The following is a 22,762-nucleotide window of genomic DNA, read 5'->3' as shown; positions in this document are numbered from 1 at the left end:
ACACAGAACACTGCTACCTTTCTACCAAGGTGGTCCCTATTTTTCTACTTGCATTTTTATATGCTTTCGAACTGCTAGGTTGACAGAGGCTGGGACAAGTAACGGGAGCTCACTCTGTTATGAGGTGCTAGGGATTTGAACTGCCGGACTGCTGACCTTTCTGATTGACAAGGTTAGCATCTTAGCCACTGAGCCACCATGTCCCTCCATGTGCAAATCACCAAATGGAAGTGGTTTGGAATACAGAGCAATATTTAGGAGATACCTTTTTTTGCACTATAAAAGCAGCCATAACTTTTTCCAGGCTGGGCATTGGTAACATTGGGAATGACATGGCTTTTAGGCACATGCCTTCAGAAGCACCTTTCTTTCACTTTGACTTATATACTGCTTTACAGCCCTCTAAGCCGATTACAGAGTCCGCATATTGCCCCTGACAATTTGGGTCCTCATTTTACCCACCTTGGAAGGATGGAAGGCTGAGTCAACCTTCAGCTAGTGAGGATCAAACTCCTGGCAGTGGGCGGAATTAGCCACTGCGCCACCATGGCAGCCTTCCCCAACCTGGTGCTTTCCAAGTGTGAGGAGGGGGAAGATTTGTTAGGTTTCATCTGGGTTTGGCTGGTGCAGATTCAAAGGACAAGGAAACTTGACATCACCTAAGATTTTTGTCCATATTTATAATTGTTACCATCTATCCTTTCCCGGAAGGAGGGAAATTAACTTAAATCTAGGGATGTTTTCATGGCCATTCATCATTGCTACTGAAGCTGCCCAGCATACTCAACTTGAGCCTGCTGAGATTTGAACTGCCAAATTGCAGTCAGCCGGCAGTCAGCAGAAGTAGCCTGTAGTACTGCGCTCTAACCAACCTGGAAAAGGATGTGATTGATTGAACAGTTTGTAAAAACCTGCTTTATATATATATTCCTATACGTTCCTAAACATCTCTTTGGAATGATTTGTATTATTTATATAGATTAAATAATAATTATAACTGTCATGATTTAAAATTCTGAAAAAAATCTCTCTATAATTCCATTATAGTTTAAATATGTAATGATGCATAAATTCCTTTTTTTTTCATTGTTCAATTGGCATCCAGTTTCATCAGTTGCAGTATTCTGGTTTTTTAAGTGTATGTGATTAGATAAACGTTTTCTACTTAGTTGAAAATTGGGAAATTCCAAACACTGCTATCTTTACTCTTTTGCAATATGTTTTATTTTCCTGGCGCTGCTTGGAGAGTCCAAGTATGGGTTAAATACAGCCAATCTGCCCAGGACTGAATTGAAACTTTTAGCCACGCCTCTGGTGCTGACCAGTCTCCAGTTTTTTTCAATTCAGTCAGCTCAGTTGATGCGCTTCAAGTTTCTCTTCAATCCTTGCAGATAGCTTGGACTTTCCTTTTATTTTATTTTATTTTTTCCTCCCCCCCCCTTTGTTTCCTCAGAGTGCAGGCTTGGTGAGCACCTTTTTTCTCATTTTTGTGTTTGTGTGTTTCCTTCGCTTCACCTTTCTCAGCCTCCACGGTGTCCTGGGTTCTCCCGGGCATTGCGAGGTTGCAGGCAGTTGCCAGCTGAGGCGTGTGGGTCAGAGTTTTGATGCCCATGCGATCGCAGCAATCCCCGCTGTGATCAGACTCCTTGTTGAGGCTTGTTTGCCGCTGCTGTCGTCGGCACTCGCCCAGGGGAGCCGGGAGTTGGCGCGGAATCTCAGGATCATCATTTGTGAGTTCCGGTGGCCATTTTGAGAGGGGCAGAGTTGCAGCTGCCATTTTGTTTGCCCTTTTCTCCCATGACTTTTGCCGCAGCTGCCTTGCTGGCCTTGCTCTTAGCAGGTCACTGTGTCGAGCTTTCCTGTCCGGCCATTTGGCAGGTCTGCTTCTCATTATTTCTCCTAGCCCAGGAGAGTGGCAGCAGAGTTTCTCTTTGCCCCCTTGGGTCATCCTCCTGGTGTCTGACCTGCGTGGGTGCTGGGGGCCATTGCGGCTCACACCAGGAAGTCTCTGGTTGTGCTACATCTCCGTAAGCCTCCCCTGCTGCCCCTGGCAACCTCTTCCCATCAGAGCAGCCATGGTAGATCGGGTCCCTGAGGATCCACATCAGGCCCCTCCACTAGTAGGGCCTTCTCCAGACAGGCTGGCAAGGCAGCCAGGGAGGCCATCAGGGTGGGCAAACCCTATTCCAGAAGGGGAAAGCAGCAGCGCTCAGGCCTAGACAGGGATGCCATTCGCTGTCAGAAGGCCTTAGAAAAACAGTTTAATAAGGCCCAATAGAAGGCCCAACATAAGGGTTCCAATTTCTATAGGAGGCAGTCCTTTTGGGCCACAGAACCTTCTTCCAGTTCCACTTCCTTTCAACGCCCCTACCCCCAGGGCACTGACAGATCCCAGGGCCGTCAGCCCTTTTGTGACCGGGGACTCCAGCAAAACTTCTCCAAGTGCCTTTTTCGTGGGTGATCTAGCTCCAGCCCCTTCAGGCGATATAAGTGACCATCGGAGGGTGTCTTCAACTGTTCCACGCCCAATGGGAGCAAATCACATCGACCAGTGGGTCCTGCAAATGATCCGCATAGGTCTCACCTTAGAGTTCCTATCCCCTCCTTCTCGCCACTTCATTTGGTGTCCAACCCCCTCTTGTCCGGACAAGAAGTCTCTCATGGAACAGGAGATTTTTCATAGAACCAGTTCCACCAGGTCAGGAAAGGACGTGGTTCTATTCCATACTTTTCCTTGTCCCAAAGAACTCTGGGGTGTGTGTGGAGGGGGATACTAGATTTAAAAAAGATGAACTACCACATAGCTTACAGGAGGTTCAAGATGCAGTCCCTCCAGTCGATCTTGGGCTGCATCAGGTCAGGAGATCTACTAACATCCATAGAACTCAAAGAGGCATAGCTCCACATTCCCATTCACAAAGCTCACCACAGATTCCTGAGGTTCTTTTTTGCAGACTGCTACTACCAGTACAGAGCTTTGCCGTTCGGCCTGTCATCGGCCCCCAGACTTTCACCAAAATACTTGCAGCGGTGGCAGCTTTCCTCAGATCTTGTCCAGTGCGGCTTCAATGTTACCTGGACTACATCCTCATCCAGTCGTTGTCCCGCCAACAAGCGACGCAAGACCTTCAGTACAAAATGAGAATCCTCTAGGATCACAGGTTCTCGGTCAACAGAGAAAAAAGTCATCTAGAGCTGACCGCCAGGCTGCAGCATCTCGGTGCCATCATTGACACTGTGAGCTGTCATGTCTTCCTGTCACCGGAGCAGACGGCAAGCATCAGGGATCAGGTTCTGCAGGTGCAACAGTCTTCTCAAGCAATGGTTGTGCAGTTGTCCCAGCTCTTAGGTAAAATGATATCTTGTCTGTCCATTGTGCCTTGGGCAGTGCTCCATTCTCGGCAACTCCAGTGGCACCTCTTACCTTACCAAAGGGCAAACAAGAGCAATTCTGCATTGATTCCGGTCTCACTGCTAGTACGTCGATCCTTCAGGTGGTGGCTGTCCCCCACCCTGGTGAAGGACATCTTCAAGGAGTCGGACCATCTCACCATCACAACGGATGCCAGCCTCTTCGGCTGTGGACCTCATCTGCACAACCAAATAGCGCAAGGCAGGTGGTCAACAGCCGAAGCAGCATACAGCATCAATTGGCTGGAGTTGAAAGTGGTGAGACTCGCCCATCTTCACTTCCACAGCAGCATCCAAGGATATCATGTGATGATTGTTACAGACAATGTGGTGACCAAGACGCGCAAGGTTTGGCTGAGCAGGGCCACGGTCGACCACTCCGGCGCCTGCATCCTGCATTTCACCAACTCTCTCAGAGTTTCAGCCGGCTGCTAGTTAGCCTATTTGCTACCCCGGAGAACACGCACCGTCTCAGGTTCTTTGCCAGGTTTCAAACCCCACAAGCCGAAGGTGTCAACGCTCTTGTTGTCCAGACCGCTTCCTGAAATAACAGGCAAGTATGATATATTCAAGGTGCTGCCAGATTAAAATGATGTCGGCTGCCTCTGTACTCTGCTAAATCGGTCTGTCATTAAAAGTGCTGGGAAACATTAGGTGTAGTTACCAACATCCGACCGGTCACTTAGTCACCATTTGAAGTTACAACAGATCTTCCCAGGACTACTTATGATCCAGATTCAAAATTCTCTCTCAAATACACACACACATATGCACGAACGCGAGCGCACACACACACACACACACACACACACACACACACACACACACACACGTAATTTGGGTACTAGGCAACTGGCAATATTTCTAGGCATTTGCAGTGTCTTGCAGTCAAGTGATTCATTTATTTATGATTGTAAGTTGAACACTATCTCAACTGCTGGTTTCAGCAATAATGTTGGTGGCTAAATTTTGGGAACAGTTTAAAAAAAATGCAGAAATGCGGCTTCAGGAGCCAAAGCTAGACGACCCTGTCCTAAAAAACCCATTGTAGCACATCAGAGTAAATTCACAGTATCACTTGGAACAGACTTAGGCATTTTATGGCCCGAGGGCCACATCTGGTGGTATTGATGGGGTTGGGTGGGTGGTGGAGCATCATTGGCAGCAGGGTGGCATTGGTGGTGTCAGCAGGGGTTGGGACGGCAGGGGACAGAGCATTGGCAGGCGAGCCATCAGCACCCCTCCACAACATGGAGCCTGTTGGGAAAATTAATTGCCCACTCCTGATTTAGTATAGCAATAGCCCTTAGGCTTATTTTACAGGTTCACAGTGCTTTACAGCCCTCTCTAAGCGGTTTACAGAGTCAGCATATTTCCTCTAACCATCTGGGTCCTCATTTAACCGATCTTGGAAGGATAGACGACTGAGTCAATCTTGAGTTGGTGAGAATCGAACTGCCAAAGTGCTGGCAGTCGGCCTGCAGTACTGCATTTAACCACTGTGCCACCACGGCTGTTGAATAAAAATGTAATTGTATTTCTGAACATTGCAAATTCTCCTAGGCTTTTTTAGTTTAAAAAACTAAATGGAAGAGGAAATAATAAAGCTCGATCTTTAATGGCATGGTCAGTCATAGGTCTGTGGGAGAGAAAAAGAGAGGAGTGAGTGAGTAGGTGAATCAGCTGTTGGCTAGATCCTATTCTGGGGGCCTGGAATAGGACTAGCTACCTAAACTGACCACCTCATGGATGGTTATGTTCTGTAATAAGACCTTCATAGTAGCAAAGCATAGTTATTAAGTACAGCCCATAATCTGTTGCAAATGTGGTGTGATGTAGTATTTCAGAAATCAGAAATACCTTTTCTTTCCTTTACAACTTGTAACACTTATATTTCTTTTGCTTCTTATGGTAAATAATTCCAAATAGCATTCTCAAAGGGGTTTTCTTTTTATAAGTGTATATATGTATTCAATTTTTCACTTGCCATATAGTTTCCCCAGGTGGTTTTGAATTGAGGAAAAATCTTACACAAATGAAGGGTGATTTCCACAGCATAATTTGCATAGAGAGTTCCCAGTTTGCATCGATCAGTTTTCCGATCAATGAGGAACTTCTTTCACACTCTTTATAGAGATAATTACTTGAAAAGCTTAAATTAAACTTTGAAGTGCTACACTTGCATACTATTCTATTTGTAGTGGGCATTCTTTCATTATTATTAATGAATTTATGGAATGGAAAATTTTCACCAGAGAAATTAAATACTACAAAATTCACTGTTCCGTACAGGGTACTCCATTTTTTCATGCTATCTGCATGGTATCCTCCAGCAGAATCACTGTATTAAAGAACCTCCTTGGTTTAAATAATGGGTGTCAAACTCACTCTCTCACATTGCCGTCACATGATGCTTAGTGACGTTTTCCCCCTTTGTGGACCTGGTGTGGTTGTGGCCTGAATGTGACACATCCAGCTCACCAGCCACCATTTTGACATCGCTGATCTAAATCTGTGTTTCTTCACCTGACTTATTTTAAGATGTGTGGAGTTAAACTCTCAGAATTCCCCAAACACCTCACTGGCTGGGGAGTACTGGGATTTGAAGTCGAGACATCTTAAAATGGCCAAGAAATGTTGGGCTAGATCATAGACCAAAAATTTGGAATCTGGGTCTCCTATGTCTCCTAAATCACTTTCTGCATTCTGCGATAATACTGGGTGGGTTTTGAAGTTGTACAAAATGACTTAGAAGACTACTATGCTTTCTTGCTTAGCTTAGTTTGTGTTTGTGAGTGTGTAACTATGCTCTGCAGCCATGAGAAGTTCTCCAGAGAGAGGAATTGTCTAGTGGTAACAAAACTCGTTTGGGTTTGACTGCCTGGAAATAATATTGTGAAGTCCAGTTAGTTGGACTATACAACTGGTGTTTTGAAGCCTCTAACACTAAGCAATACCACATTGTGGAAATTCCTGATAGGTGTTGTCCTCCATGGCAGCCACTGTTTCTAAAGTGGTGATGAGCTTTCCAGGCAGAAGAAGCAAGTGGGTGAATGTTAGCTTGAGAACATGAAGTTTGAGCCTCCTGTTGGAGGGAATGAGGAGACATACAAGGAAGGGTATTGTAGGAGATGATGAGGCTGAGCCAGAGGGAGGAGTCAAACGTGTCATCGGTCTTAAGTCCCTTTCCACCCACAAGAGATCTTAAGGCTACCCCACCTTGACTCTTATCTACTGCTGATTTGCTTGGACCATTAATAGTTCAGATTCTTGTAGAGAACTTAAGCTTGCAATAAATCTTTACACCCATTTGAACTGCCTGGATTCCCTGATGCTTGGCAAATCTGGCTCCTCTTACGTTCTTACAAGCAAGAAAAACTTTGTTATTACGTTCTTTGTTAGGCAGAGGAAGAAGAAGAGAAGCGAGGCAAGGAAATATAAGAAGCAAAAAGACACTAAGGAAAGGAACTTTTCTTCCTTCCCTGCAAGAAGAGGGAGGGAGATTGAGAGATTTTGTTTACTGTTGCTGGAGTATGTTTCCTACATTTAAAGCATCCCAGCAATGATCTTGAAGAATATATAATATACCAACTCAGTAATAAAACTAACAATTGGTGATGTGGTGGTGAAAAATGCTGCCAACTAAATCAGGGCTGCAGATCACTCTCGGGGGCTTGTTTGGAACTGGGCCAAGGAAGTGGCAGGTAAGCCGCATGTGTACGAAAGACGGACACTTGTGCACACTGCTACATTTACGCAAGTGAAGCTCCATTTACGTGAGTGGTGGGCACTGCTATTCACGTGGAACCCTCCCCTCTTCCCCGTCCACTGCTCAACCAAGCCGGAACTAAACAATCCAAGTAAAATGCTCTTTTTCTAATTTTGTGGCCCTTTTTAAAAAAAAAAATCATTTATCTGTTAAATATTAACTCTTTAATTTTAATTTTGTTATAACATTGTTGTTAATTTTAATAATGACGTACAAAAAGTCTTCAAATACAGCATGTGTTGGGCCAGTAAACCAATCTTTGTATAGCATTTGGTAGGTTTATTAGACAGTGGAATGCAATTAGTGGAATACAACTATTAGGATTTGGGGCCTGTCTCTTGTCATGAATTTGGTAGACACCGTGAGTAGCATTAGAATGATATCAGATAGGATGCCATTATTCTAATATAATTGACTTGGAAAAGGTTTATGAGAGTATTTGGAACATCTTGGAACTGAAGTCCATAAATTTGATGGGCCTTCATAATAAGGAGGGCTAACTTATATTGAGAAACATTGTTAAAAATGCATTAATTATTATGCTATTCACTGCAGACTTGGGTACTAATAAGAGTTGAAAACTATTGCACTACCCAATGAACATAGCTAATTTTAGATTTTTTATTCATTTAAATGTTTTATATACCATCTTTATAGGGCAATTCTTTTCAAAGAAGCTTCAGAAAATAAATTTAAATGACCTGAATGTCAGCATAATAAAGCATTAAAAAGAGACCTTTTTAAAAAGAGAGACATGGACAAAGCTAAGAAATTATGCAACACTATACAGGTCAGCTTAATATTTTTTAAAATTCTAGTAGAAAGAATTCATAGAAGTTCTCAGTTGCAAGTATGAGCCAATGTTGAAAAAATCTGGTCATTTTTGCTGTATAAATAATATTCCTTCCTCTTGAGTAGTTGCAGAAAGTTGAAATACCTTATCTGGGTGGAGATATACCCTCTTGCTTAAAGAGCAGGTGTATGATCTGAAAGGCTTTTGGGATCCAACATTGATGTTAAATATGAGCAGTTCTTGCAAAAATGGCTCAAAATAAAAAAAAAATCCACTACGTGAAAATCCTGAATTAGCTATCATCAACAGAAAGGACGACTCACCCAAATTTTATAGATTTGAATAAAATGCTAAGATACAGAGACTTAATTGATAGACAGGGAAATTTAAAAACAATTGAAGAATTGGCAGATCAGAACATGAAACTTGACACTTACCTCCAAATCAAAACTAAATACAATAAAGATACTAAATGATATGACATCGAAACAGAACCACACGAATTGGATAAAATTATTCAAAGCTCAGATAGAAAGATGATAGGTAGAATATATAAATTCCTCCTGAAGTATAAATGGAAGAGGAAATTGTGAAAGAACAAATGATAAAATGGGCGCAGAACTTTGGCTATAATATTGAATTAGACAAATGGGAAAAATTTTGGGGAACAAACTTAAAAATGACACTATCAGTTGCATACAAGGAAAACCAGTAGAAAATGTTTTACAGATGGCACCTGGCACCAAAAAGGTTAGCTAAAATCTTAACAAATACCTCCCCAAAATGTTGGAAATGCGAATCAATACATGGAACATATTACCATTTATGGTGGATCTGTGAGGAGGCTAAATTTTTTTGGAAAAGGATCAAAAATTGGCTGGAGGCAATAACGGGTTAAAATAGAATGGAAACGAAGTTTTTTTTAATGAGGAATAATGTCTGCAAAAATAAAAATAAATAAATCCAGTATTTAATAGTACATATAATTACTGCGGCAAGGATTGCCTTTGCCCAGAAATGGAAAAACAATTCCAAGCGAAGATGAAATAATAAGAAAGGTTATGGATTGTGCTGAAATGGACAAATTAACTAAAGAAATCCAAGGAAACGAAGAATCAGAATTCTACCAGATATGGGGTAAATGGTATAGGTGGATGAGGAAAGAAACAAGAATCAAGGAAGGAATATAACAAAACTCAAAAAATAATAGTTATGAGTAAAATAAGAGGGTTAAGAATGGTGAAATCCGAATGAAATACAATAGAAGGGGAAATAATATAAGGTGAGCGGTATCGATTGATAATTGCTATTAGAAAGAACAGGAAGCTGCTGTTTGTATTGTATTGTGTAAATGTGGTGTACATCTAGGTTTTGTGTGTGTGTATTTTTACATGTTTGTTAATAAAAAAAACAGGTGTATGATCTGCGAGGCCTTTGGGATCTAATATTGATGTTAAATATTAGCAGTTCTTGATGCTCTCTTGATGCTTGTTTTCTTGCAGATGTTTCATTACCCAAACTAGGTAACGTGATCCGTGCTAGTAAGGAGGGCAGTTTGCTGTCAGTTGAACCTCGAATAGTTTTGCAACATCTGTGAGAAGTACTCCTTTTTTTTAAGCAGGATGCTTGATTTCAGGGTCATCTGTGCTGATTTATCCATTTATTTTTATTTATCAGCTCCGCCATGCAGCTGATAACTTCAAATTAGATTACAACGAACTCTTTGTAGAATAATTTGAAGCTAGTCCAGAAATTATATCTTGATTAAGAATGCAATTTCAAAGGTGTTGAACGATAACTCAGGAATGTCATATGTAATTCCCTCACCGAAAATATTTTATCAGTTGCCCTGTAAGCCCAGTTCATATTGTTTTCAATAGGGTAGAATGGTTGACTTGGCTTCACATCCAAGCTACTTATAAAATCGCCTACTCCCATGTGGTCCTCCTGTGTTGTTAAATTATCAAGGGGACACCTATTGTGGATTTTGATGTAGATAGCTTTCACATCCATACTGCTGTCTTAATAGCAGGGACCATGTTGTGGAAGAGATTGCTAATAGGGTTGAAATCCAAAGCATTCTTCTTGCAGCTTATAAGAGGTAACTCAGCTTTTCAGTTCTTTCATTTGACGTTTAAAGTTTTAACACTTTAATTATTTAAAACTGTATTTTAATAATGTTTTAAGGTTTGCTTTAATTATGTTCTTCTCTTTTAATTGCATTTCAGTAATCCACTGTGAGCAGTTAGGAGTGGGCGATATACAAAACTCTAAATGGTGTAACTTTTTGTAAAGTATTTGACTGGAAGTCAACTTAATCAAGCCTAAATGCCACCTCTGTGGCACCTTTTCATTTCACTGCACCGTTTAGGCATTTGTTTAGCAAATGAAGACAGGATCCTACAGTCGTTTTAAATTAGGATCGGATTATTTCGATAAAAGTCAGCCCATCTCAGTGGGAGGTTTTGCTTGTTGTTTGTGAAAATTGTCTGATGTTTCTAATTAATGTGCTTTAGCAAAAGAATGGAGGAGTCTCGTAAGAAGAGCTTTGCTTTGAGATACACTAAGTTCCTGCACAAATTTATTTTCATATAAATGTTGAATTTGACATTTCAAATAAATGCACTTCTGACCTTTAGGAATGGGATGTATGTATGTATGTATGTATGTATGTATGTATGTATTTATTTATTTATTTATTTATTTATTTATTAGACTTATATACCGCTTCATAGGGCTTTCAGCCCTCTCTAAGCGGTTTACAATTTTTTTTAGCAAATTGAGTCAGCAACTTGCCCCCACAGTCTGGGTCCTCATTTCACCCACCTCGGAAGGATGGAAGGCTGAGTCGACCTTGAGCTGGTGAGATTTGAACCGCTGAACTGCAGATCACAGTCAGCTGAAGTGGCCTGCAGTACTGCACCCTAACCACTGCACCAACTCGGCTCTTGTAGTTAAGAAATCCATGGTTCCAGTGTTATTTTCAGACCAACATCTCTGTAATGCAAACTGGTGGCCCATGGGCCGGATGCATCATGGAGCTGGTGCAGGCTATGCCCACACCAGCTCCGTGAAGGGAAAAACGTGATGCCACAGTTTGCATGAGTTTGACACCCATGCTATAGTATCATGCACTAAGCCAGGGGTGTCAAACTCAAGGCCCATGGGCTGGATCCGTCCCGCAGATGCTTAAATCTGGCCCACAGGGGTGGCCTGGAAATACCAAAGGCCCGGCCCGTGGTGCGGCCCTACCGCTCCCCGTTTTCAGCCTGGATGGTCTCCTGCACCATTCTGCTGGCCAAAAGGGGGCATGTTATTTCCACCTGCATCCCCCACACATTATTTTGGCCAGCAAAGTGCGGCAAGTGGCTGTACACGCTGAAAACGTGGCACGGGGTGTGTGTGCACCTCGGGCCGGGCCTTTGCTATTTCTAACCTCCCCCCCCCCCCCGGCAGGCTGGCTGGCGAAGAAATCCAGTTTGACACTTCTGCATAGGCTGAATTGCGTTTGCAGGATCACCTTGGGATTGTTTTGTACAACTGCACCATATCGTAGCTAGTCTTCAGCTGCTTCCTCCTCTTCTGATGAAAGATTGATCCCAGATAAATCCTTCTCGGATCTGATATCCTAAGCATTGGAAATGTATTATTTATTTGTATTGTATTATTATGTATTTGTAAGTTATACTTTGCAGACTTATTAAATACCAAGATTAGAGATAGCGGTATAAATGTGTCCTGTACTACACTTGCTGTTTCAAATCCAGGAGCAGCTGGCATCAAGAATTGTACAATCCTAAATTGTACTTCCTGGACAAATGCAACCTTATCCCCCAAAAGCCATATCATAAAATGGTTTCCTAATAAATGCATGGTTATGTTCTGTGGCATAAGTGGAATTTGAGGAGATAAGGGGACAGAACACCAGTTGTGATTTGATTCACGGCTTGGGGGAAAAAACCACTTTCCCACGACTGGGAAAGGATAAGTGTGTTTCTCTTATGGCATTTAAAGTGGCCCAAAGTGTTGGATTAGCAACAAATATGACTAATTGGAATATAGTGCAAGTCTTCAAAGATAAAGGAACAAAAACCTTATTTAAGCTGTTACGGTTCATAGTGCTTTTAAAAAGATACTCGTATTCTATGAAGGGTATTTTATAATAGAGATGAAAGTCCATTTCAGAGCCTCCAGAAATGTGACAATTAATTTTGAATTAATGTAGTTATAGTTTTTATGTTCCTTCATTATTCTCTGCTAAGCTAAAAAGCTATATTTTTTGGAAGGAGAGAAAAACCTAAAACATCCCAATGTTTATCAGGATTCTTAGCTGGCATTAATGTTAATTATTTCCTCTCCCCAGGTCAGGTATTTGTTTAGAAGCATTTAACAGCTGGCTTAATTACGAAGTGTACTTATTGTGGTGGAACGGAGAGAAAACCAAATTCTGGAAATTGGTAAGCTGGATAACGCTATAGGTAGTCATTAACTTACAAACATTTCAGTCACTATTCAAAGTTACAATGGCATTGAAAAAAGTGACCTATGAGCATTTTTCAGACTTAAAACTGTTGCAACATCCCCATAGTTATGTGATCAGAATTTGGATTCATGGCAATTGGTTCATATTTATGATGGTTGCAGTGTCCTGGGGTCAAGTGGTCATCTTTTGCGACTTTTTGACAAGCAAAGTCACAATGGGGAAGCCAGATTCGCTTAGCAGCCATGTCACTGACTTAACAGCTGCAGTGATTCACTTATTAACTGTGGCGAGAAAGGTCGTAAAATGGAGCATAACTCAACTGCTCGAAAGCTGCACACAACAGTGTCTAAAAACCCTTTTAAATGGTTGTGGGTGTTCGGAAAACAGTTGTCACTCCCAAAGCAAGTGTAGCATTCAAACTCACAATTATGTCGATAGTCATGTCCTGAGGCCTTACTCCAAAGATGGATTGCGCTTGACTATGATGACCTATTAAAAGTCTTTGTGCTTTGTGCTTGATTGTAATGATCCATTAAAAGTGTTTGATAAGGTCCTTAAGGCAGTGTTTCTCAACCTTGGCAACTTGAAGATGTCCGGACTTCAACTCACAGAATTCCCCAGCCAGCATTCGCTGAAGTCCAAACATCTTCAAGTTGCCGAGGTTGAGAAACACCGCCTTAAGGGTTTGGAGAAGATTTTAACTAAATATGATTATGAAGGAATAGGAAAAATTGCAACAATGAGCGCTTTTTATTGTCAAATTAATACACATTTAAATTTCCTCTCCCCTCTCCTCTCCTCCCCCTCTCCTCTTTTCCCTTCCCTCCCTCCCGCTGGGGCTTTCAGATTACTGTTCCAATTTTGAATATTGTCACTCCACTGTATCATTTATATTGCCTTTAATTTTCTTAAATATTTAAGGGCGAAGCAGGATTTTACACTGGGATAGCATTTCCCATGACATCCTCATGTGGTTGGTACCATCTGTTTTCTCACTCTCTATACTTTTCTCTCAGGGATAAAGCACACACTGAGATTCCACAGCCGTGATGATGCATTTTATAGCTGTGAGGCCACTGCCAACAAACCACATTAAGTTTGAAGGCTTAGCTGAACGCGTAGGTTTGCTTTGAAAGATTGCCTCGTGCAGCAGTAAGGGTGTAGTGCCAACCATATAGCAGGTCCTGTGATGCACCCTACTAGTGTTCTTAAATTAATAATCGTGGATGCCAGTCAGCATCTGCTACTTAACGTTATTCCCATTTCTGGAATTAGCCCAGGTTCAGTCCCTGTAATTACTAAGCTTGGTAGGAAAAACCTGCTGTAATTCTGGGAAGGAATAGTGGAAGAAAGCACTTCCACTATTGCAGTAGGTGATAAAGACTTACACAACAACATTTTACTTGTCTCTTCATTTTTGAGTAAAGAAAAATTAGCAACTGCTTGATTTCGGAACTTATATTGTTTGTGCTGGAAGTCCACTTTCATTATTTCCCCTTTTCAGCATAGTACTTGGAAAGCCTGAGGTTATGAAATGGCCCTAATTTTGCTAAATATCAGGTGAAAATACATGATTTCATGAGGGAGGTTATCAAAATCCTTTGTGGTTTGACCACGATCACTCTTATTTTATTTACCATATTTTTCGGAGTATAAGACGCACTCTCCTCCCCAAAAGAGGCTGAAAATTTGGGTATGTCTTATACTCCAAATATAGCTTTTTCAAAGCTTTTTTTCAGCTGTAATGAGGCACTAACAAGTGAAGCGATATTCCCTGCTTTGCCTACTTTTCTCATTGCTTCTCTCTCCAACGATCAGCTGTGCTTTAGAAGCTGTTTTTTATTCCCAACCAGGGGATAAAAAGCACACGTGTACATGCTCAAAACCAGCAAACCTATGTGCTGAAGCTGACCAGATTAAGGACACTAGCCAAATGAATATCTGGTAGGCAGAACTTTCCTATTTTTTTCCCCGCAAAAACTAAGATGCGTCTTATACTTTGGTGCATCTTATACTCTGAAAAATACAGTACTTTTTGAAATGTTGCTAAGGTCACCTGAAAAAACCTCGAATATTTTCTGGGTTTGCCAAAGCTAATAACCATAAGTGGATATTGGTGTTGCCAGGAAACGGTTGTAGGATATTTTTAAGTCAAGTTCTCAATTCCAGCCATTATATCATAGAGGTTGATAAGTACACATTTTCAGTTGATTAAGGTATGGGGTCCTCGGTGTTATCTGAGTTTGATGTTTTTCTTGCAGACATTTCATTACCAAACTAGTTAACATCCTCAATGTACCTAGAATTGGCTGAAGGGATCACCACTCAGGGAGCATTGCAGGTTCTTGTTCTGCAAAGATTAATGAAACAAATTGCCTTCTGTCTTTACTGGCATCCTTGAAATTCAACTTCTCGAGAAGTTATCCAGAGTTTAGGCATCGTTTTGGTATTTTGGGGTTACATTTATTGAAGTAGTAACATAAAATGGATGGGAATTGTATCATGCCAAGGTTTTCCCTTTTACATTTCTTTAAAGGGGATAGTGTTTTCCTGTTAAATGGGGAAATCATGGGGTGGGTGGCCAGTGTCATAAATGTATCTTGGCCTAAGTTGTGTGGGAGTGTGATACGGTTATGTTCTCTCTGATTGAATTCACTGCTTCTAGATAAATAGAGACTGCTGTATCATTAATGCCTATAAATAGATATAATACGGAGGCATCAGTGGCATAGAATGAAATACTTTAGAAATAGAGATTAGAATAGGAAAGGTTGACAAAGACTAAAGCTGTGCAGTGTTTTGGGTTCGCTTTCAAAATGCTTTGGAGTGTGTAGGAACTTAAGCATAATAACCACTGATGAAGTTTTAAAGCAATACTGGTTTTTGGGTAGCAGGATTCTGCAACATATCCTAGCCAAAAATGTTATTTGTGTTCTACAGAATTTTTATCAAGCATCCCAAATCTAGGAGGTCACTTTTATTTTTATTTTTAAAAAAATGGGATGGGTTTTTTCTTGCCTTATTTTGAAAAAAAGCTAACCAAGGTTGTACCTAGTTAAAACTCAGATGGTCAAAACATCAGGACATCCCTAGGCTATGGACCTGATTTGGGAATGAAAAAAGCTTCTTGAAGAAGACATTTTGATGTTGACATGTTGATTTATCCAGCCCCATTCTAAGCTACATGAATGTTGTGAAATTTTAATGTCTGTTTTTTAATTTTTATATGTTCCCCCTTCCTGCCTTTATCTGTAAGCCGCCCTGAGTCTCTCGAGAGTGGGCGGCATACAAATCCTAATAAACAGTAAACAGTAAACATTGGTAAAACATTTCAATGCTTTAGTGAAAAAACAGCACAATCGCAGAGCTGAACTCTAGAATAGAATCGCTTGAATTTTAGTACCAGTTTGTTTTTTCAAACAAGGAAATCCAGTTGCCCCTTTTTTGGGGGGTGGGGGTGGGGGTGGAACCACTTTCACAACAACTATCACCTGAATGATTGAGAATCTCCATAGAGACAACCCCAAATTCTGCCCCACACAAGAATTGAAACCAAAGCTTCCTTGACAGATGGCTGTCCAACATCTGTTTAAAGACATCTAGCCAATCCTTCTCTAGTTTCAAGACAGCCTTGGGTCTTTTTTGCCCTTTAAAGTTAAAGCTCTCTGATAAAAATACATCTGAAAGTAAGAAAAGACAGATAAAATGAAACTCAAAAAGAGAAGGGGAGGCTAGGCATGGGGGAGGAGAGATACTAAAATTGTAGGAAGTGTGAGACCATATTAATCAAAATAACACTGTTATAGTGGTTTGAAATTTAGCACGTAAACTTCCTTTTCTAACAATATTATTTCCAGTTCTGTTTCTTGACAGCTGTGGCTCAGTGAAGTGTTAAAAAAATGATAATGGGACATTTTTCTTGTGAACAGTAATTTGCAATAGTTTCCCTCAACCTGAGCACACGCTTCTGAGAGTCTATGCATCAATTCCAAATTCAGCATTGACTGTGTTGGCTTGGAAATAGAGGTAAAGGTTCCCCTCACACACATGTGCTAGTTGTTCCTGACTCTAGAGGGCGTGCTCATCTCCGTTTCAAAGCCGAAGAGCCAGCACTGTTGGAAAAGGTCTCCGTGGTCATGTGGCCTGAATGACTAAACACCGAAAGTGCACGAAGCACTCTTATCTTCCCTACAAAAGTGGTCTCTAGTTTTCAATTTGCATTTTTGCATGCTTTTGAATTGCTAGGTTGGCAGTAGCTGGGACAAATAACGGGAGCTCACTCCATTACGTGGCACTAGGGATTCGAACCGCTGAACTGCCGACCTTTCTGATTGACAAGCTCAGTGTCTTAGTCACTGAACCCTTGGAAATACTGGCTTGGAAATACTGAGCGTTTAAGTTCACGTACCTAAAGTACATGTAGAAAGCTAACTTGAGTAGTGAGTTGTATTTTACTAATTCATTTCCCCAGATACATTTGTCTGCTTCTCTCCAATTTAGCTATTGGAAATACTCTCAAATCTTTATATTTAGCAATAGCAGTAGACTTATATACCGCTTCATAGGCCTTTCAGGCCTCTCTAAGCGGTTTACAGAGAGTCAGCATATTGCCCCCAACAATCTGGGTCCTCATTTTACCCACCTCGGAAGGATGGAAGGCTGAGTCAACCCTGAGCCGGTGAGATTTGAACCGCTGAACTGCTGATCTAGCAGTAGCCTGCAGTGCTGCATTTAACCACTGCGCCACCTTGGCTCTTATATAAAACACCGTCAGTTCCTAAGTAACTGTATAAAGGATGCGTATTTGGATACGTTTATTCTGTGGGAAGATAGAATAGCAATAGCAATAGCAGTTAGACTTATATACCGCTTCATAGGGCTTTCAGCCCTCTCTAAGTGGTTTACAGAGTCAGCATATTGCCCCCAACAACAATCCGGGTCCTCATTTTACCCACCTCGGAGGGATGGAAGGCTGAGTCAACCCTGAGCCGGTGAGATTTGAACAGCTGAACTGCAGAACTGCAATCAGCTGAAGTAGCCTGCAGTGCTGCATTTAACCACTGCGCCACCTCGGCTCTACGGAAAGTTAGAATTCAGCCATCTTTTTTTTTTTTTTTTGCAAAAATGCATGGAAGTGCATACAAGTGCATGCATGTGTAGAGTTTAAAGAGAAGCAAGAACTAATTGGAACGGGTGAGTTGCTGAAGTATAATCAAGTTAAGTAAGGCATTTGTATGCATTTGCCTGTTTCGACTACACAGATCATTAATGAATATGCTGCCGATTGCTGCTTCCATTACAGATATGTAGGATCCCTGATGTTTTTACCACTCTCTAGTGATTTGAGGCACAGTAGAGCTTAAATCTGAACCCATTATGTAGTTTAGGTAGGAAGTAGCCTGGACAAGCTGTCCAGATTTCTCGTTTCCTACTTTCCATTCCCATCCCCAAGATTTTAGAGGGTTTAAAAAAAAAAAGAAAGAAAGAAATGGCTTATGACAGTGATGGGTAACCTTTTTGTGGTCGAATGCCGAAAGCGTGTGTGTGTGCATTAGCGCACACATGCCTGCACCTATAATGCAATGTGCATGCAACACTCCTTGTGCTCCCCCCATTCATGTGCGCTCGGTACTCCCCCCCCTGTGCCCAGTTTTGGGCCTAGCAGGCTTCCCTGCAGCCTCCTGGGACCAAAAGCAGGCTGTGCGGGGTGGGGGTGGTTCCCCGTACATGTGTTTCCCCCCGCGCACGTGTGTGTATCTCCTGCACATGCACATGTGTCTCCCGCAGGCACCCAGCCCCTTAGGCATGCACAACAGAGACCCCCAAATCAGGTGGCTGGCAGGAGGCGCACAGGCATGTGCAGTGGAGCTGAGTTGGGGTAACGGCTGAAAACGGGGTCACGTGGCACTCGTGCCATAGGTTCGCCATCACTGGCTTATGCAATTTCCAGTATTGGGTGATCTGTAAAATATCCCATTAGAAGTAATAATTGGGAGTTCAGACTATTTTCAGAATTATTTTCCTAGCTCTATAGGCTGCCAAAGATCTGAAATTTGCTTAATATAATACTATATATGCAGGCGCAGAGAAGCGAGGGCTCTTGTGTTCAGTGAATCTTCCAATTTCAAATGTATAGGTAATCCTCACCTTATGACTGTAAGGTGCCCCAAATTTCTGTTGCTAAGTGGGACAATTTTTAAGGGAGTTTTGCCCTATTTTACTACCTTGCTTGCTGCAGTTGTTAAGTGAATTGCTACAGTTTTTATATTAGTAATTAAGTGAATCTGGCCTTAGCTTGTCAGAAGGTAACAAAAGGTGATCACATGGCCTTGAGACACTGCTAGTATTATAAATACATGCCAATTGCTAAGCATCTGAATTTTGATGATGTGACCATGCGGATATTACAACAGTCATAAATGTGAAATACGGTCATAAATCACTTTTTTCCGTGCCTTTGTAACTTTGAGTGATCACTAAATGAAAGATTGCAAGTCACGGATTATCTGTAATTGCATGTTTAGAATCCTTTTTACTTTTTCGTTTCTTTGTTGGATATTGTCTATGACAGTGATGGCTAACCTTTTTGTCATTGAGTGCTGAAACCATATTGCAATACATGCGTGACAACCCCCTTCCCTGCCCCCCAACCCCCCGCGCATGCACCCGCATACACCCCGAACCCTGTTTTCGGCCTAGCAGGCCTCCCTGTAGCCTCCTGGGACCAAAAATGCACCGCGGGGATGTGTGTGCTGCCAACCTGCACTCCACCCGCTCCCATGCATGCATGTGCAACCCACCCAAGTGTGTGCATCTCTCGCATGCACTCCCCCGCATGCGTGGGAGAAACCCGAAAATCAGCTGACCCGTGGGAGGCGTGCACGCATGCGCAGTGGAGCTGGGCTGGAATGACAGCTTGCGTGCCACAGGTTCGCCATCATGCGTCTATGACTTTAAACTTGGTTTTCTGACTATTAAATGGGGAAGTCCTGGAAGAGGGCCAGAGGTGTTAAGGTATCTTTTTGGAAGTTGTTGGGAAATGTAGTGCCGATAAGGGAATATCTTAATCACCTGGTTGAATTCACTGCTAGAGATAGAGGCTGCTGTATCATAATATCCATAAATGAATATAATATGAAGTTATCAATGGCATAGAATGAAATGCTTTAAAAATGAAAAGAATGGAATAAGAAATATTGGCAAAGGCTAAAACTTCAGTTTTGAGTTTACCTTCAAAATGCTTAGTGTATGTACGAAGTATGTACTTAATCTGCAACTTTTTCAAACAACTATGTCTTTTTGGTAGGGAAAGTTTGCCACATGTCCAAACCAAAAAGTTCACAGAATTTATTTGTTAAAAATTCATTTTGCAGTGGAAAATTTATCTTGCACTCACCAGCAAGCATAATGTCTGGTATTTTCAAAGATCACTGCCAAAATTTCTGGGGGATATTAAATCAGAGAACAGTGTTTTCGGCCCCATGTGTAAGTTTTCAGAACTTGGTTTTACTTGTTTGAGTTCTCTCTGTCAATCCAGAAAAGATTCCTAAGGCAAAATGACATTAAATAAATTATCTTTACAGCTGATCTAAAATTCTGAGGGCCATTCATTTGTATGATTTGATCTTATTACCATCTTTTTTTGAAGCAGTAATCTTACGCGTATTTGTTTACCAAATTAGCTTGCTACTGCAATCACAAGACTCTTGGCAACTAATGAGGTATGAAAATACAATTAATATATAAAAAAGGAAAGCCCAAAGAAAGTAAGTGAAATCTGGCCTCAGAAGTTTTGTCTCTAGCCCTTTTTGGAAAGACAGAGTGTTGGAGGCAAGTAGATCTTCAGTGGGAGATCATTCTAGAAATATCGCCAACAGCAGCTTCCTCCCAGCACACCTTTCTCCTCATAGAGAAATTAGTGATAAGTTAACAAGATGGCCTTACCCAAATGGTAATTTGACTTCTGAAAAAAGTCCACTAGATCAGGGGTCAACAACCTCTTGGACCTCAGGAACCACTACATTCATAATTTTAAATCCTGCGGACCACTAATATGATCTGCCTAATGACCGGCTGGGTCGGCGTGGCTAGGTGGTCATGTGACTGGGTGGGTGTGGTCAACTTGATGCCTCTCACGTCAAGGGACGCCTCACCGGCCGCTACTCACATCTCCCCTCCCAGCCACTCCTCCCCTGCCTGCCGGGGCTCCTTAGGGCCCCAACAGGAAGCAGCTGTTGGAGCTAAGCAACCACCACGAAAAAGAGTTGGCAAAACAGCTGGCTTAGTTCAAATTGGATCTGACCGAGAAGGAGTCTCAGCAGAAACACCTCACTGAGGATTATGAGCATAGGCTTTCCAAGCAGAGGGAAGATCTGTGGGAGTGCAAGGCCAGGTACCGGCACCTGGAGGCTCAGCGGGCTGAGATGGTCAGCCAGTACCAGGCCATGATGCAGTCCCACGGGAACAAGGCCCTCTGGCTCTTTGCCCACCAGCGGTGTTCCCTCCAGCCTTCGCCCAAAGCCCTGCACCACGAGGCGGAAGCAGAGCCCAAGTTGGAATTTCTCCCCCCCAAGACCCGCACAAAAAGATCCCGAAGGAGGAGACTCTGCAGCAACACAAGTGTTCATTGCTTGTATCCGACCCAGGGGCCGTAGTTTGAGGACTCCCGATTTAGTGCAATATAAAAAATGCAATTTTTTTTTTTGCAGACCACCAAAATTTTCTCACGGACCACCAGTGGTCCACGGGCGACCAGTTGGTGGCGCTGCACTAGATGATTTGCTGAAGCAGTAAGAAAGGAGAAGTAAGATAGTCCTCAGTGAATGGTCATTTGCTCAACGATCGTTTGAAATTATGATGGCCCTGAACAAGGAGACTTAACAGCCGATCTTCCAAGTTATGGCTGTTGCAATGTCCCTGTAATCATGTGATTGTGATTTGAGTGCTTGACAATTGGCTCGTAGTTATGATGGTCGCAGTATTCCATGGTTAAGTGATCATCATTTACTCTAGCCAGCAAATTCCATGGGGAAACTAACAAGTTGCAAATTGTTGACCATATGACATCTTGCTTAAGGACCATAACTAGAATTGCCATTTGTAAGTTGGTGTGATTTGTGATGTGACATGACACTTGAGCTGTTGCTTAAAGAGGGAGTTCTTGGCTCCAATTAGCAGTGTTAACTATACTTTGTTGTCAATAGAGAGTAGAGCTGAGTTTGACCACGTGTTTGTGCTCCATCAAATTCATTTGTTGTTCAGTGTGGTGGAATTTAGTGAAATATAATAATGCAACATAATATAATATTGACAAGTAAATGTATGGGACAATCTATAAAGATACAAATGTTATGTTGAATTATGCCCGAAAAAAGTAGAATTTCTACTAAAGGAACTTAGGTTATGGGAAATTGGTAACAGAATTATTTTGAGAAATTGGACACCCCTATTATTCCAGACATTAAGGATTAAATTCAACACGTGTATAATTTATCCATTTTTGGAAAGATGATTTTTTGAAACTAAAAACAAAAAGGATACAATATGTTTCTGTTTGGCACAGATGTCATGAAATTCTACAATAATAGAGGATTTTTTTTTAATTGGAAATTTTTGCATTCTGTTTAGTATGTGATAGACAGATGCCTCAGTGGTCCATAATCCTTTCTTTTGTTTACTATTGTTTGTTATTAATTATGTTTTTCTGTTTTTTATTTTTGTGCACAGGTTTTGTGTTTTTCGTTCTTAGTCTACTTTTTGTAGTTCGGCATTTTTTTAAGTAACTTTTCATCAAAGAAATAAAGCTTGAAAATTGAAATATACTTTCAAGCCTCTCCTTCAAAAATGTTACAAAATTTGAAAGATGATAGAAGATATACTGATAGCATATAGACTAATATACTCACCCATAGAATTTATATCATTCTCTGGATGGTTTATAACAGGGATCACTGAATTTTCAGACCTCAGGGACCACTAAATAAATAATTTTAAATCCTGCCAACCACTAAAATGATCTGCCTAATGACCGCCTGGGTGGGCGTGGCTAGGTGGTCATGTGACTGGATGGGCGTGGCCAACTCAATGTCACTCACGTCAAGGTGCGCCTCACCAGCCTCTACTTGCCCCTCCCTTCCCAGCCACTCCCCACCTGCCCACCAGGGCCCCAACAGGAAGCAGTTGCTGGAGCTAAGCAGCCACCACGAGAAAGAGTTGGAAAAACAACTGGCTCAGTTCAGATAGGATCTGACAAAGAAGGATGTTCAGCAGAAGTATCTCACTAAGGACTACGAGCATAGGCTTTCGA

General features: G+C 41.7%; 1 long non-coding RNA gene across 3 annotated transcripts in view; it reads left to right on the top strand.

The window, feature by feature from the left end:
- The window catches only part of LOC116513657, a 204,099-nt gene that overhangs the window by 29,481 nt on the left and 151,856 nt on the right, over positions 1–22,762 (top strand). For 2 of the 3 annotated variants that reach the window (XR_004256025.1, XR_004256026.1), the window contains exon 2: positions 12,337–12,430. The exons of the other annotated variant lie outside the window; for it this stretch is intronic. This is a non-coding gene — a long non-coding RNA (uncharacterized LOC116513657). The remainder of the gene's footprint in view (positions 1–12,336; positions 12,431–22,762) is intronic. 3 annotated transcript variants of the gene reach the window in all.

Source organism: Thamnophis elegans, chromosome 10, assembly GCF_009769535.1.
Source record: "Thamnophis elegans isolate rThaEle1 chromosome 10, rThaEle1.pri, whole genome shotgun sequence".
NCBI lineage: Eukaryota > Metazoa > Chordata > Lepidosauria > Squamata > Colubridae > Thamnophis > Thamnophis elegans.
The sequence above is the reverse complement of the archived record's forward strand: the minus strand, read 5'-3'. Positions and strand labels throughout refer to the sequence as shown.